General features: G+C 53.4%; 1 protein-coding gene and 1 long non-coding RNA gene across 5 annotated transcripts in view; one reads left to right on the top strand and one right to left on the bottom strand.

Moving 5' to 3' along the window:
• IL4R (interleukin 4 receptor) overlaps positions 1–14152 on the top strand; it is a 39021-nt gene that overhangs the window by 2415 nt on the left and 22454 nt on the right. Inside the window, exon 1 of one of the 4 annotated variants that reach the window (XM_077907106.1) lies at positions 12326–12466. The exons of 2 other annotated variants lie outside the window; for them this stretch is intronic. The gene's annotated coding sequence lies outside the window, so the exon portion shown is untranslated. Of the gene's footprint in view, positions 1–12325; positions 12467–14152 lie in introns of those variants that run through there. One more of the 4 variants, XM_077907107.1, reaches the window with a different exon arrangement.
• LOC144319261 (uncharacterized) lies at positions 687–9535 on the bottom strand. The gene is made up of 3 exons (XR_013385150.1): positions 8742–9535; positions 5045–5286; positions 687–4597 (listed from the first exon to the last, which is right to left on the bottom strand). It is a non-coding gene; the product is annotated as an uncharacterized LOC144319261 (long non-coding RNA).

Here is a 14152-nt window from a genome sequence, read left to right on the forward strand (position 1 = left end):
GGACACAGATCCAGAGATGTGTGCAGTGGCCTTGCCTGAGGCGGTGTATCTAGGAGTGACAGGGAGGGATTTGAATCTGCTTTTCTTCCCAGCCTGTGTACTCTCCCACTGTGCCGGTTTGCTCAGGTTAGCAAGAGGGGCATCCTTCTGAGCGTTCCTCATTACCCAGGACATGCTTAGTCACACTTGGCCAGAATCCCCTTGGCTAGGCTAGAAGAGAGCCCAGTGGCTTGCTATCCCTCGTATGAACTTGACCTTGCAAGAGTGTGAAAGCCCAGCGGAGCCTGAAGGGTCTTGCAGTGGCTATGCCATCCCGTGTCCCTGTGGTGTGACTTCCAGTAAGTCACTCTGCTTCCCTGGGCCTGAGGCAGAGAGAAGAGCACAAGCTTGCAGACAGGGGCCCCGGGTTCAAATATGAACTTGCTATTTCCTCTCTGTGTGATCTTGAGCAAATTGCTGAACCCCACCCCCAAAGCCACTAAAATGGGCATGGGGGGGGGGTGTTCCTGAGATAATTTTTGTAGGCGCCTTGCCCACGGCTCAGGGATTGCTGTTTTTCTTCTTTCTAGGATAATCACTTTTCCATACCCAGCACCTGGCTTGCTCATTCATTTCTTCAAATATTTGTCAAGCACCTGTATGTTCTAGGAGCTACTTATAGAGCAGTGGAAAAGCCTTTGCTTTTCTGGAGTTTCTTCTTCTTTTTTTTTTCTTTAAGATTTTATTTATTTATTCACGAGAGACACAGAGAATGAGAGAGGCAGAAACATAGGCAGAGGGAGAAGCAGGCCCCCTGCGGGGAGCCTGATGCAGGGACTCGATCCTGGGACTCCGGATATCACGGATATCACGACCTGACCCCAAGGCAGAGGCTCAACCGCTGAGCCACCCAGGTGTCCCTGGAGTTTCAATTCTAGTTGAGAAGACAGGTGATACACAAGCAGACAACTCTAGACAGGTTTACAGTCCTTATTTCTAATTCTGAAATCTGCAAGCTCTAAAAACCGAAAGTTTTTCCCTAACTCGATTGGAAGCGAGACTGAGGTGAACTAATCACGAGGCTCTTTGGTGTGCTTGTTTATCCTCCCTGGCACGAATGCTTGTGTGTCTTGGTGCAGAGGAATTAATGTGAGTGATCCAGGGAATGCTGGGCCCGTGGGGGGTAGGGTGGTTATGGCGGGTGGGACTTTATACCAGATGACCCTTCCATAATACGAGCTCCTGTGAATTCTGAGACATGCCTGGCCCCCAGGATTTCACATGAGACAACAGGGCCCTGCAGTGTCCCATCAGGACCAGGAGGAAAATGTGAAGCAGGGTGAGGGTGGACATTTAGGAAGATGTGGGGCAGGGGCCTGGGGAAGAACAGGCCCAGTGGAGGGAACCCCAGGGAAGGTCTTGTCCACCCCCACCAACCCCACTTCCTGGCCCACTGCTTGTCCCTGGCTCTGGGCACACAGATCTGTCTAAAACACGCATGTCTTTGCCTTTCCAAGAAGTGGCCATGCCTCTAAGATTTCAGGTTTGGCTCTGACTGACTCATTTCCACCCTAGGGGCCCATATCGCGTTCTCGAGGTTGCTTTAGAGATCCAGGAGCTTGGCTCAAGCAGGAGAGGATCACCAGCTGGGCTAGCCTCTGAGTCCCCGCCCACCTCCCCCGCCACAGGGACAGAGGGAGGAAGTGGGTCCATGTGAGGGGAAGACAGCTTGGCCTCCTGGGTTTGGTGGAACGCTTCCTAAAGGGGAAGGACTGTATTTCTGGGCAGCGGGTTTAAAAAGGGGCTGATTATGCACCTAGAAGGTACAGGCACGTACATGTCTTGAGTGTCAGCACCAGGCTTGCACTCACTCAGCAAACGTGTCAGGGACAGGGATGCAAGTCACAGCAGTGACACAGATGCAAGAGCCCTCGTGGAGCTGACAGTCTAGTGAGGGAGGTGACTTTTGAGCTAAGACCCGAGGTAAAAAGACATGTGGATGTCTGAGGAAATGGGAGAGTGATTCTGGCAGAGGGAACAGCAGGTGCAAAGGCCCTGAGGTGCGAACAAGCTTGGTGTGTCTGACCCACAAGGAAGCTGATGTGGTCGGACCTGAGCACGACAGAGAGCGGGGAGGAACATAGGTCAGGGGCCTAAACAGAAGCCAGATGCCTGCAGCAGCTCATTCAGCTTGTAAAGTAAGCTTACGAAGAAACAGGCACAGAATGGTTTAGTGACTTGTCTGGGGCCACACAGGTGGCAGAGTGGGGCTGTGAACCTGGCAGCTCCAGGATCCTGTGTCCTTTGCACGGTGTTTGAACACACGCTGGGGATGTGGTGGGGCAGGGTGGTGTTCCAGACGGTGCAATCATCGTATGGATCATTTTACAGATTTTTTTTTTTTTAACCAGTGAGCACCTTCCCGGCCACAGGTGGTGAGGACACACCAAAGCGCAAGGGGGTGCGGAAGAGGATGAGTGGAGGGCCCTCTGCCCATCGGGCACTGTGCCGGTGGGGGTGGGGAGGGGGTAGATGCGGGGGTAGATTTCCCCGAGGAGGAAACCGAGGCTCAGGGTGGGAGCTGATCTGAGAGATACAACCCCAAAGAGGCAGAGGGTGGATTCAAACCCGAGGCTGCTGACCTGGGGCCTCTGCCTTTAGCTGCTCTTCTGGGGGCCTCCAGCTCGAGGAGTGGAGTCGCAACGGACCGTGCGTGTTGGTCAGAAATGAGGCAGCGCAGTTACCAAGAGCCATTTGGGCGAACGGGGGAAGCCCTGAGGTTTTCCTGAAGGAGCCAGAGGGTTCTCTGCCTCTTCAAAAGAGGAAACGGAACTTCTCTGGAGAGGAGAGACACCAGATCCCTGGACGGGGTAGGCCTCCTCCAAGCCCGTGGAGCCGCGGCCTCTTGACGGTCTTGCCTCCGGAGATGGAGCGTAGGCCCTCCACAAGCTGCATTTTCACAGCTGGGCGGCCTGAACTTGGGAGAAGATCTCTTCCTGAGATCTAGCCAAATTAACTGTCCAGTAACATTCCCATCCTGGCTCTGGTTCTGCCCCTTGGAAGTAGTAACAGGCCCCCTCCAACCTGAGCCCAACATTTCTCTTACGCGGAATACATAGTCATACTTCTTGCCGTCATTCTTCCTGACTCCAGGGATTGTAAAGAGTTCAGTCTGGCTTTGGACATGATCCAGTTGGTCAAAGTCAAATCTGTTGCCTCCTCCTCCCCAACTCCCCGCCGCCAAAGTCGGCCCAGTCATAGGGGAGAGAGACTATCACCTCCTTGGATTCGGAGCACATACCTCTGTTGATACAACCCGCAGTCATATTTCTGAGTGGCCACATCCCCCTTGGAGCTCACATTGGGCTTGCCAGCTAAAACCTTCAGATCTCTCTTCTCCATTGCTGTCCATCAAAGTTTCTTTTATTCTGAGACTCCTTGTTTGAGGCTGACACTTGTTTTTAGCCTTTCTAGTTTTTCTAATAAATCTGCTTCAGGCTAAGTGCCTATATATATATTTTTTTTTCTTCTTTGAGTACTCCTTTGGCTTCACTCTGTGGATCTAGTTACACAATGTCATTCACTGCTAAAATAGTATACAATTTCCATTTTGATGACGAGTGTTATGCACTTCATTTCTTTTTAGGGTGTATGGATTTTTTTAAGGTAATCTTTGTATTGTTGGAGTCTAAATTTATTGCATTACGGTCAGTATTTATGACTTGTGTCCTATCGATGATGGAGACTTTGTCGAGGTCCTTGTAAGAGTCTCTGGTCAGTTTTTCTGTATGTTTCTGTTCTGTATTTGAAAGGATGTATATTTTCTGTTGGGTATAAAGTTTTAGAAATCTGTTAGATCAAGCTTGATCATGACATCATTCATATTTTCTGTTTTTGTGTGTTTTTCTCTATCGGATTTATCTCCTGCTCTAATAGAGGATCTGTTCATGTCTCCTTGGCCTTTTCTTCTTGTTGTTTTTGCTTTATTTTCAAAATCATATTGTTCGGTGCAATATAAATAGAATATATGAGTAGGAGAAGGGTTCATGATTTTTGTACTTTCTTGGCAAATTGCTCCTTTTATCATAAAATAGCCACCTTTCTCCCTTTTAATACTTTGCTGCCTTGAATTCCATTTTATTTATTATTCATATTCCTGTACTTGTTCCCTTTATGACCATTTTTCTTAACTTTTCTTTGACCCTACCTAGTCTTACAACCACATAAATTGAAAAAAAAAACAAAAACAAAAACCGTACATCTCAGTCTCAGTTGTGCAGCCCATTTGCCCAGCCATCTGGAGGCAGGTCCTTTTGCCTATTTGGCCTTTATTTTCTTCATCCATAAAATGGGACTATGACTCACTTTGCCTCTCCTCTCCGGAAAGTAACTGGAATCATGGCTGTGAAAGATCCTGCTGCCATCCCTGTGCGCAGGCTCGTCCCTGGGTGTGAATGTGAGCTGGCATTCCAGGCGGTGAGAAGGGCATGAGCCGAGGCAGGCCTGGGAGGGGGGACCGCACCCAGAGGGCGAAGGTGGACTTCACTGTGGCTGCCCCTGGTTGGCTGCCTCCTCTGTTCAAACAGGTGCATTGAGGTGGCCTGAAGGAACTTCCAGGCTGGAAAAGGACAGGGAAGAAGGCACAGGTCTTACTCAGGAGACTGGCAGGGATGTTGGGACAGAGGGGCAGCCAGGGGAAGGGCTGAGGAAAGAGCAGGATGTGTCCTCTGGGGCTATGGCATTGAGAGGGCAGTCTGTGGCGCACCTGGGGACGGGGTGGGCAGGGCTGGGAGAGCACAGGGTGGGCAGGGGAACATCCTCCCTTACGAAGGAGGAAGGCACGGGGCTTGCAGAATTTTGAGGCTCCTCATGTGACCCCATGATGCTGCTCAGCCACAAAGAGCAGGTGATGGGGGGGGGGGCCTTCAGGCCCACTCCCTTCTCATCACCATAGCAACCGCATCCCCATAATGAGCAAGAGGTAACAGGGACAGAAGGGAGGGGGCATTTGACAAGGCGGCCTTTTGCCTTTGGGGGTGCCTGTGCCCAGGCTGCGGGGTCTCACCTGTTGCTCCTCGCGCCTCATTGGTGGCATCTCAGGACGCCCACCCACCCTGGAGCACATCAGCTGGTGGTTGGAAGCCAAAGGGGGACCACAAGGACGCCTGGGTGGCTCCGGGGTCGACCATCTGCCTTCGGCTCAGGTGTGATTTTGAAGTCCTGGGATCGAGTCCCACATCAGGCCCCCCCGCAAGGAGCCTGCTTCTCTTTCTGCCTGTGTCTCTGCCTCTCTCTCTCTCTCTGTGCCTTTTATGAATAAATAAATAAAATCTTTTAAAACAACAACGACAACAACAAAAAACCTGAAGAGGGACCACAAACTGGAACTGTTTTCCAGATGTTAAAAGTCAGGAAAATAAGCATAGAGATCTGGATTTCTAGCTGCTTTTTGAACCGTCAAGAGACCTAGCAATGCCCAGGCTTTTGCTGAAGTGGCAAAAAGCAGCTGAAGCAGAGTGGCGGCTGGCCTTTGTCTGGCCTATGTGCACCTCATTGTCATGTGTCAAGGGTCTGTCATTGTCATGCGTCTAAGTTCCCTTAGATGCTTGAGTTGACTCTGGGGGGGAGGGTGGCTGTGAGCAGTGAGTGCAGACGCCGCTAAGCAGAGGCTCAGCGGCCCCAGGAAAGGCGCAGGGTGGTCGGAAGTGCTGTCTGCAGTGGACTGCAGGGTCTTTGGGGACCCTAGCAGCCTTGAGCCCAATGGCAGCCTCTCTGCATCTTTTCAGTCTTTCTCCCTTTCCTCCTTAGCGTGGCTTCTGTGCAGACAGGTGCACAGCTTTGTGCGTTTTCCCGCAGTGTGTACATGCGTGCAGAACCCAGCCTAGCAACAGAGCTTGGCCAGCCCCCCAGAAGCTTCCCTCCTGCCTGCCCCCCAAACCAGGGGCACTTCCCTGACTTCTGACTCCAAGTTTGGTTTGTCTCCTTTGGAACTTCACAGAAATGGAGTCAGTTTTGCCCTTGGGAGCCCAGCTTCCTTCCTCTGGTGTGCGCCCCTGAGACTGACCATGGCTGTCATGTACTCAGAGTCTCAGAACATTTCCTTGGTGCTCGAAGATGAGCTTGTGCCACCCGCTCCACCCACGCTGCCCCAGGGCCTCCTCTGCCCCGCCATGGTCTCCTTGTCTCCTGCACCACCTGTGAGAAAAGTAGTTCTGCCCTCACTTCACAGATGAAGAGACAGAGGCCCTGAGAGGACCCCCAGCTTACCCAAGGCCTGTCGAACAGCCAGGGCCCAGAGTTATGCTTGTGTGTCAAGTGCTCCGGGGTCCCTGCCCATGTGAGTGGCCCCACACGTCTGGGTGTCCCTGACCATGCCAGGGATGATATGGGGCGGGGGGGTGTGGGCAGACAGCAGGAAGAGCTCCAGGCAGAGACCCCTTCCCCAAATGCCCGTCTGCAGACAGAAGGTGAACAGGGAGCTAGCTCTTCCCTGTGGTGACATGCTGCCAGCTTTGGGTTGGCCCCAGGGCCAAAGTCCTGGTCTGTGTTGAGACAAGCTAACCCATGAGGGCTGGGCAGGCAAGGCCAGAAGCCAAGTTCTAGCTCAGTCACTTCCTGCCTGGTCACCTTGGGTGATTTCTGAATGCCTCAGTTTCCCTCTCTGCAGGGTTGAGGAGTGTTTGACCACCTCTCCTACCCGGGGCTTGCCAGGAGGAACAGACGTGTATGGAAGGAGCGAGCTTGTGGCTGCTTCCTCATGCCAGGCTCTGGGCCGCGGACTCCAGCTCCGGAAGGCCCGGGTTCCGATCCAGACCCACCGCTTCCTAGCCACACGTCCTGGGGCAGGTTCCTGAACCCCTGCGTCTGCAGTGGGGGTGCTGCTGCACCTGCCATGTTCCTCGGGTTGCTAGCAGGGCTAAGCGAGTTGGTGAAGTTAAAGTGCAGAGTCGAGTCGGGAGGACCAGTCGAGTCTGGGAGGTGGGGCTGGAACCCAGGGGCAGAAGAGCCCAGAGCATGGTCTCTAATGGCTGGAGGAACTGGGGACACGCAGGGGCATTGGTGGTGACTTTGGAGGACCTCAGGAAGCAGGGCCGCGGAGAGCCGAGCCTGTCTCTTAAGACAGCCAAAATCAAATCAGTGTCCTGGGGCCAGATCCCATAATCGCGGTAATGCCCCAATTACCAGCTCTCTGCGGACAGTCCCTTCCCCCTCCCCCCCGGGTGGCCACCATCTGAGGAGATTCTGAGCTGGAATTGGTCAGTGTTTATCCAGCTGAGGGGGTGGGTAATTCTAACTTGGGGGGCTGTGACCCGCTTTCATCAGGGCCTGCTGCCCAGGCCTCCCGGCCTCCAGCACATACCCCCGGCCCCTCCGCTGTGTGCTGAGCACTGTACTAGGGCCCGGGGCCCCAGCGGCGGATGGAGTGGACACAGCCTCCGGCCTTGTGGGAGCTGGCGTCCGGGGGCCCTTGGACAATGCACAGGACACGTGTGCATGTGGTAAACCACAAGGACTAAGTGCCGAACAGAGAAATGGGCTTGCAAGTGACAGGGATCAGCTGCTGCTCCCAACCACACTGTGTCTGGACGTGGGCCTCCTCCCCCGGGGCCTCCAGGACCTTCTGAGGAGAGGCATGGCTTCCAGGCTCCTCGGTGGGGGCCCCCAGCACCCCCTGCAGGGTTCCCTTTGGCAGCTGGGACTCAGTGCAGTTACTGCCAACATGAGTGTCCGCACTGCCGTAAAGTGGCCAGCCTGTCCCCGAGACCGTGCCCCCTCCAGGGGGTCTGGCCTAGCCATCACCCGCGAAGGAGGTCTGTGGTCGGAGTCTCCAGCGCCCCCTTGGCCCTCTCAGACAAGGCTCCCCCTCTGCGCAGCCCCCTGGGCCTCACACACAGCTGGTGACCTTGTGGCCTGTGTGTGGCCCGAGCCTGCCTTCTGAGCTCCAGGCCAGGAGAATACACGTGCACAGCACGGCGGGGCGTGGGATCTTCCTGGCACCCCACGCACCCACTGCCCGACCCCGGGCCCCCTCCCCTCCCGGGCCCCACCGCCAGCGTCAGCAAGTCCAGCACCCCTCCCTCCCACGCAGGGCTGAGTCCGCCCCCCTGCCCCCGGCGCCTGCCCTCCTCACCTGGCCGCCCGGGTCTCGAACCCACAGCCTGTGTCCACACACGAGTTGGAGTGGACTTTCTGGCAGGGGCAGCAGCTCCTCTCCTGCGTGACTCCTCCTCTTCCCTGGCTCCCTGTTGCCCTGGGGATGGTCGGAGTCTGAAATCCCGTGCTGTGCCCTCTGTCCATCGCCACCGCCAAGGGCCTGGCTTGCGGGGTGGGAGACGGGCCATGCCCTCCGTCCTCCCCGGTGTTCACTCACTCCTTGTTCATCCCTTCCCCCTGCCTTGCCTTCCCCAAGACTCAGCAGGATCAAGTATGGGCTCGTCGTTGTAGTCCTCTCACAGGGAGGACTCCAGGCATCTAGGACACTGCCTGGTATTAGGGGAGCCCTGCATACGTGTAGAAATAGGAATGAATAAGAAGACACGGGGTTGTTTATTGAGGGGGTGGGGGGCTCTGTGCTGGATCCTGGGCTTAGCATTCTGCTTTCAGAAGATGGGACGTTGCCTGTCCTCACGGAGCCCACAGAGCCACGCTCCCCTGGGGGGTTCTCGTTCATCCCTCCGGGGACCCCAGACCCTCTGGGGACCACTGACCCTCCAGGGGCAGCGTGGATCTTCCCCGATGGCTGCCTCCAAACAGCCTCTTACCTTTCCTGATGCTGCTTCCCAGACTGCCCCCACGGGCCTCTTTCTCACGCGGGGCCCTCCCACGCTCTGCATCACCCTGACGCACCGCAGCTCCAGCCTCCCTCCTGGTGGCTCAGGAACAGAGGAGAATCATTCTCCACCCCGATTCATCCTCTTCCCAAAGTCCATTCTGTCAGCAGATCCTGTTGTCTCTAGCTTCAGCGGATCTGGAATGCAGCCCGCTCTTGCTGATCCGTCCTGGCACCTGCTGCCTGGACCACTGCTTCTGCCCTTGACCCCACGGGCCTTTCAGACCATGCAGCCAGAGGGATGGTTTGAAAAGTCTCATCGGGTCACATCTGTGCTCACGAACCTCCAGGAACTTCTCTTTTGAAGTATTTGTCAAAGGGGAAAAGGTAGAAATGAGTGAGTGAGTGAATTAATGAATGAATGGATGGCTTTTTCCGCGTCTGCAGTAGCTGGTGCATATTTGGGGGGTCAGGAAACACAACAGGGACACACGTAGGAGGAGCAAGAGCACACAGTAGGTCCACGGGCAGCCTGCTGGGCTCTGCCGGCCGAGGCTGCTGATCCTCACCCCCCGTGGGAGTGGGCCCTCCCCTCGCTGGGCCAGGCCATTCTGGGGCCCGGGCCTGGCCTGCCTCGCCAGCTGGGTGGGGCTGCTGATGCGGCTGCTGCTTCTGGGAACCCCAGCCAGGCAGCAGTTCTGGGAAGGCTGCTGCTCAGGGGAGAAGTGTGTGCCTGGCCTCCCGCCAGAGCGGCCCAGCTGTCCTGGAGGACACAGGAAGCTCCAGGCCGGCTTTAGACTGGAGTTTCAGGGGCCAGAAGCTCCCCTGGGGAGGCCACCGCAGCCCCCCGCTGTCACGGGCTTCCTCTTCACGGGCGCTTGTCATGGGTCTGGCTGCATCCTGTCTGCCCGTCCAGCCCCCCCTTCAAGCCAGTCTGCGGTCAAGAGGGAAGAGGAGCAGGGAGCAGGAGGCCTTGTGCCCCTTTAGGCTCAGGAGGAGCCTGTGCGGTCACTTCCCGGCTGCTGCTGGCCTCTGGCCTTTCAAGACGTGCCACTCACGTCCTCCCAAATAGAAAGAGTAAGTTAAGTGCATCTCCCTGCCGGCAAGGAGGGCTTCCCCACTCCGGGCACTTCTGACCTCTCGCTGGCTCAGACTTTTCACCGATTGCAGCTTCCTTCCTCCGTGACCTTGGCTTTGTCGCTTGCCATCTCTCAACCTCAGTTTTGGACGATGCCATCACATCCCAGGGTGGCAAGGGCCGCATTTCAAGGGGCTGCAGGATAAGTGGTCGGGCACGTTGGGTTCTGCAGTGAGGCTGCCTGGGTTCAAATCCTACCTCTGTACCTTCGGTGTGGCACGGTCGCCTCATCTGGAAAATCAGGGTCTTTTTTTTTTTTTTAATTTTTTTTTTTTTTATTTATGATAGTCACAGAGAGAGAGAGAGAGGCAGAGACACAGGCAGAGGGAGAAGCAGGCTCCATGCACCGGGAGCCTGACGTGGGATTCGATCCCGGGTCTCCAGGATCGCGCCCTGGGCCGAAGGCAGGGGCCAAACCGCTGCGCCACCCAGGGATCCCGAAAATCAGGGTCTTAATGACACCTGCTCTGCCCCACAGGGTTGTGCGCATAGCAATTAACCATAAGCAAAAGCTTGGTACGCCCCGTTTAGAAGTAGATTCTGGAATTTGTTATTCTTGACTTTTAACCAGTCGCTCATTTAATAGATGTTTCTATTAAATATGTATACGTATTTGTAATACGTATATGTAAGCGTATGCCGTGGATGTGTCAGGCACTCTTCGGGTCCTGGGGACAAAGCAATGACCATAGAGCTCTGCCCTCATGGGGTTTGCATTCTCATTGCAGGGGGACAAACAGTATGTATATAGACAATTTATTTATTTATTTTTAAATTTATTTTAAAATATTTTATTTATTTATTCATGAGAGACACAGGGAGAGAGGCAGAGACACAGGCAGAGGGAGAAGCAGGCTGCATGCAGGGAGCTTGACATGGGACTCGATCTAGGGACCCCAGGATCATGGCCTGGGCAAAAGGGAGGCGCCCAACCGCTGAGCCACCCAGGCGTCCCTAGACAATTTAAATGTTATAGGTGATCTTTTACCTTTCCAACATCATGAACTAGCAGCTGAATGAGAGGGGCTGTTTTGTATTTTGCCAAGATGGAATATATTTTGAGTGAATCCCTTAGGTCCTTTGTCTTTCTTTCCTTTCTTTTTTTTTTTTTTTTAAAGATTTTTTTCATTTATTCATGAGAGAGAGAGAGAGGCAGAGACACAGGCAGAGGGAGAAGCAGGCTCCACGCAGGGAGCCCGATGCGGGACTCAATCCTAGGACTCTAGGACCACGCCCCAGGCCAAAGGCAGGCACCAAACCGCTGAGCCACCCAGGGATACCCTGTCTATTTTTCTTAAAGGGATGTTTTGTTTGTCTCATTGACTTGTTAGACCTCTTTATATATGAAGGCCATTAAGCCTTTGCAGTGTAGATTGTTATCTTTCTCTGGTCTTTGCTTGCTGCTGCTTCTTCTTCTTCTTCTTCTTCTTCTTCTTCTTCTTCTTCTCCTCCTCCTCCTCCTTCTTCAATGGTGTATTTTGATCAGGGGAAGTTGAAAACATTTTTGCAGTCAGATCTTTCAATCTTTGCCATCTACATCCTGAAATAAAATAAACATTCACACGTGTAACCTCAGTGATATGATTAGAGATGGTGATAAGTATGTGACAGAAGTAAACAGGGTGCTGTGATAAGCAGCAGCAGGGGGAACCGTCATTAGTGGGGGGCTCCTGGGTGTAAAGTCTCTGAGCGTGTCAAGGTGCTCAGAGGCCAGTGGGACCAAAGGCTTGAGGAGGTAGGAGGGAATAGTAGACAGGTTAACAGCCAGATCACCAGGGGGCTTGCATTTTCTCTTTTTTTTTTATATATTTTATTTATTTATTCATGAGACGGGGAGGGGGGCAGAGACACAGGTAGAGGGAGAAGCAGGCTCCATGCAGGGAGCCCAATGTGGGACTCGATCCCGGGTCTCCAGGATCAGGCCCTGGGCTGAAGGCAGCGCTAAACCACTGAGCCACCCGGGCTGCCCAAGTTTTGCATTGTCTTATACTTTTTAAGATCGTTGTACACTCCACATGCAGTTGTAAGAAATAATATACAGTCAGGTTCCCCCAAGAGTATCGTCTTGCAAAACTGCCGTACAATAGCACAGCCAGGGTATTGATGTTACCCACTGAGCTTGCTCAGCGTGCACCCGTCTTACTTGTACGCCTTCACGCATCTTTGTGCATGTGGGTGAGCACGTGTGCGTATTTGGTTCTGTGCAGCTCTGTCACGTGCTCGGGTTTGTGTCTCCAGCGCAGCAACCACTATACCAGGATCCCTCTGTTGCCCTTTTATAGCCACACGGACCTGCCTTCCTACCCGCCAACCATGAATCTGTTCTCCATTTCTATAATTTTGCCATTTCAAGAATGTTACATAAATGGAATCACGCAGGGTGCGCCCTTGTGGATTGGCTGTTTTCACTCTCGGGCTTGGATTTTATTCTGAGTCGGAGATGCTCCTCTGGTGAGCTCCAGGCATCTGTCTGTGCCCCTGGGTGAAGACACCCTTCAGGAGCCAGAGGCCGACGCAGGGCGTGAGCAAGCAGTTCCGATGTAACAATGACTTTGCCTGCAGTGTGGAGAAGAAATGAAGTGAGTCATGTCTGCAATGTCTACTAACTTCCCCCCCCCGGCCCCACCCCATCATTCTGAGAGCCCCAGACTGGGTTCTTGGGAAATCTTGTCACTGTTCAAACCCTTAAAAACTGCTCCTTGCCTAGCTAGAAAGGAAGCCTTTGACCTGGAGTCCTTACTTCAGCTGTGGGGGGATCTATGAACCCCTAAATTGGAATGCACAATGTAACGTGTGCACTTTCCTAGAAGGAAGATTTGGAGCTTGCATCAGATTTCAGACAGCTCAGTGACCTCCAAAACATTAAGGACTGTGGCTTCTAGACAGAGATAGCGGTTAAGAGCTGAGGCCCCGGAGCCAGACTGCCCCCATTCAAATCTCACAACGGCCACAGCTTGGCAACGTCTGGCAAATCACTTAACCGTTCTGTGCCTTGGTTGCCTCATCTGAAAATGGGGGAAGTAATAGGACTTACTTCATAGTGCTCTCTTGAGTATTGAATGAGTTAATACAAGCGCAGTATTTAGAAGAGACTTGGCATGCGGTGAATATCCTACGTTCGTTGAGTGAATGATGAGCGTGTAGGGTTTAGAGGGGCAGAGCCTTTTGGTAAAGCCTTTCTAGGCCCTCTGGGATTTTCAGGCCCTCTCTGTGTTGGTTATCATCCTCTAGACAAGCTTCATTCAGATCAGCAGGGTTTCTTCCGATGGGATACACAGGTGTGATTGGGCACTGTCATCTCCCTTGTCCTGGCTCTTGTATCTCTGTTAATATGACTTTCACTGGCTTTTTTTTTTTTTTTTTTTTTTTAAGCTGCTGCTTCACCTCTGGCTTATGGGGAGTTTGTAGACAGCAAAAGCCATAGGTCTTTTCTGCAGTTCCTGGTCCTGTGCTGGGACAGCTGATGTTTGAAGTTAACAAGCAGGAGGGCCAGCTCCTCCTGGCTTATTTCATTCACCTACTTGGATCCATTCTGTAGTTCTAGGAGAAGGTGAAGGCACTGGTACTTTGGAATGCTCTTTGGGCTCCGAAGCCAACAGTCCTGGGTTCTGACTCTAGCTCTCCCCTCTGGCCAGCTGTGGGACCTGACGGGCAAGTTACTTGACCTCTGTGGCCTCGATGCCCCCGGGTGGAAGGTGGGAATAGCAGCCCATCCTGCAGGGTTCTCGGGCCCATTCAATAAGGTAATGTGCCTCATGCACTTAGCTAACTGCCAAGCACAGTGTAAGTACTTGACAGGCAGGATTTTGTTTATACAAATCTTTGGCTCGGCCTGAGGAAACTTTCTAGTCATCAGTTCTGTTCAGCCGTGACCTGGAGATGAGCGTCCGTCCGTGGAGGAGTGCAAACAGACCCTGGACTGCAGCCTGTCAGAGAGAGAATCTGTGCAGAGCATCGCTGTTTGGGTTGGCAGTACAGTCAGGGGTTGCCTGCCAACTCCAGTGGGTCAGGAATCTCATGATTGAGAGTGTGAACTTGAAATCATTTTCTCTTGCTATAGGCTTGACCCAAGCTCTTGGTAATTACTCTTTTTAACTCCTCCGTTCCTATGATATTCAGGGAGGCTCTTCTGTTGCTGCTCGTTGTGGACTATGCCCCTGAATGCCCCACCTGCTTGTCCGTGAAGCCAGCTGGTGTGTGTGTGTGTGTGTGTGTGCGCGCGCGTGTACCCGGTGATGAGCATACACATGCACATATTTGGATGT

The sequence above is a fragment of the Canis aureus genome, chromosome 8 (assembly GCF_053574225.1).
Source record: "Canis aureus isolate CA01 chromosome 8, VMU_Caureus_v.1.0, whole genome shotgun sequence".
NCBI lineage: Eukaryota > Metazoa > Chordata > Mammalia > Carnivora > Canidae > Canis > Canis aureus.